Source organism: Phaseolus vulgaris, chromosome 5, assembly GCF_000499845.2.
Source record: "Phaseolus vulgaris cultivar G19833 chromosome 5, P. vulgaris v2.0, whole genome shotgun sequence".
NCBI lineage: Eukaryota > Viridiplantae > Streptophyta > Magnoliopsida > Fabales > Fabaceae > Phaseolus > Phaseolus vulgaris.
Window position 1 is genome coordinate 27376295 of NC_023755.2, and position 2773 is coordinate 27379067.

Here is a 2773-nt window from a genome sequence, read left to right on the forward strand (position 1 = left end):
TCTTTATTTGAATAAGAGTATTTTATTCCCAAATTTGGTGTTAATTGCAGATTTCCAAGGAAGATTGGAGATTTGGATTAAAGATGAATGATTTTAGCTAAAAAGATAAAGATAGAAGGTCCCATAATGGAAAAAGATGCAAAGAAAGATTGAGCCTTTTTTATGTTTTATCATTTACCCCATTAGCGCGACACAATAAACAACCTAACCCTAGAAAACTAGGATAAATAGAGGGCTAGAGGCTCAACCTTAGGGTGCCAGATTGAGAGGAAAACACCATAGAGTGAATTGTGACCCAATTGGGAGAATGGAAGGTGCTAGAAGTATGCGTGGCTAATTCTACCCTTTGTGGTTGGGAGTAATCTGCTCAAACTCTTATGTATTGAGGTGATATCTTATATATTAATATTCAGTTCTTGGTTGATTATTGATATTGTTGTTTTACTTTTAACTTTCTGTGACAAATTGAGAATCTTAAATCTGATCGGGAGGTATTTTTAGGGTTCAGACCTAAACAACAATACTTAACATATTTGAGTGCTAGGAATAGACTTGAAATGTTAATTGATATTAAACGTCTGAGCTTCATTCTGAGTTGTTCTTATAATTATGCGAGGGATCGATAGTTAGGGGACATTCTTAAGGATTTTATATGCGAGGAATCGATATAAATGATTTTTATACGGGCATCAATTTCAATCAAAGAACTTAATATTGACATGTTAATCAAAATACTTGAGAGTGAGAGAGATGAAACTAATCCTTATTTTTCCAATTGAAACAACTAATTCTTTGTCTGTTTTCTTATTGATCAGTGTCACCACAATTAATTGTTGTTCTGTTTTTATATTTAGCGATTATTGTACTCGATAATTCACTGTTCCTTGTGGGATCGATATCCGTCCTTAGGGACAATTATTACTTTTGACAAACGCGGTGCACTTGCCGTAAAAAGTCATCAAGTTTTTGGCGCCGTTGCCGGGAACAAGTTTAATTTGTTGAGTATAATTTCCTAAATATTGTAAATATTTTAATTGTTTTGATTTTTTTTTATTTTGTTTATTTTATTTCATTATAGATTTTATTTTATTTTAATTTATAGATTTTCTGTTTTAAAAAAAAATTGTTTTTATTTTTTATATTTTTATTTCTTTCTTTACGTTATTTATGTTAGTTGGTTTTTATTTTTATTTTATTTTATTTTGATTTTAATTTTGTTTTGTTTTCTTAAATTTTATTTCGTTTTTTTTTTTTACTTTTAGGTTTAGTTTACGTAGTTTATTTGTAGGTAGTTTTATTTAGGTTTATGTAGTTATTATTTATTTGTTTTAATTAATTATTTTTACGTAAGTTAGTTACAAATTTTGTTAGTTGTTTACAATTATACTTTTCAATTTTATTCTTGTTTAGCTTTATTTTATTTTATTTTTATTTTATTCTTAGTATTTATTTTTAATTTTTATGTACGTGATTTCTTGTTTTTAAGTGTTTTCTTTTATTCTGTTTTTAGTTTTGGTTTTATCTGTATATTTTTTTTAATATTTTTTTATTTTTCTCTTAACGTCATTTTATTGTTTTATTTTTGTTTTTGTTTTATTTTGTATTTTATTTTGCAGATTTGTTTTTCTTTTATTTTACTTTTTTTAAAGAAAAAAAATACTCTGTTTTTTTTCACTAATATATTTTAGGAAGAAAGCAACATGGCAGAAGAACAAGCACCACCTCCTAAGAGGACACTTGGAGATTATGTCATGTACCAAGGACCAAGGCATTATTCTAGTATCGCAATACCTGCTACCACTAAGGCCTTGAAAATAAATCCTAATTTTCTCACTCTCATCATTACTCATCAATTCAAAGCAATGGATCATGAGGATCCATGTTCACATTTGTCTACATTTTATGAATTGGTGGGAACAATGGGCTTTCAATCAAGTGATCTTGAAAATGCTTATATGCGTTTGTTTTCTTTGTCATTGGCAGGAAAGGCTAAGGATTGGCTCAGATCACTTCCAAATCAGAGTCTCACTAGTTGGAAGGAGGTAGAGGAAAAATTTCTGAAAAGATTTTTTCCAATTTCTCGCTACATCAAAGCAAAGTCTGAAATTTCTGTGTTTAGACAAGGAGTAGATGAATCATTCTGTGAGACATGGGAAAGATTTAAAATGTTACTTAGAAAATGCCCAAATCATGGGTTTGAAGATATTGCTCAGCTGAGCATATTTTTCACCGGTCTCAGATCTAACACAAAGATGCTCCTAGATGTTGCAGCTGGCGACACAATGATGGCTCTTGATGTAGAACAAGCGACAAGGATTATTGTTGCATTGGTGTCAACTGATTATCAAGCCCAACATGATAGACAAAATACTCAGAAGGAAGGGTCGTTAGAAGATGCACTCTTGGCTCAAAATAAAATTCTGGCACAGCAGATTGGGCAACTAACCGCACAAATGGCTAAATTGCCCTAACAGTTATATGTTGTGCATTCATCTCAAAGCCAGAGTCAATCAATCATGTGTGATTTGTGTGGAGGTGATCATCTTAATGGTCAATGTTCTTATCTGAACAATTCATCTGAAGTTGAGGATTCATCCATGCTTGAAAGAATGAGTAAAGTTGAAGAAGCCCTAACAAAGCTTGTGATAATGGAAGAAAATAACATGACAACGATCAGGAATATAGAGATCCAAATGGGAAAAGTGGCTAAACAATTTGAAGAAATACAAAGTGGTCAGTTTTCAGTTGACAACCAAACCAATCCAAAAGAGCA

At 30.9% G+C, this 2773-nt stretch overlaps 1 pseudogene; it reads right to left on the minus strand.

Annotated features, from left to right (window-relative positions):
* Positions 1-2091: 2091 nt before the first annotated feature.
* On the minus strand, positions 2092-2197 carry LOC137836263 (small nucleolar RNA R71; annotated as a pseudogene).
* Positions 2198-2773: the final 576 nt, after the last annotated feature.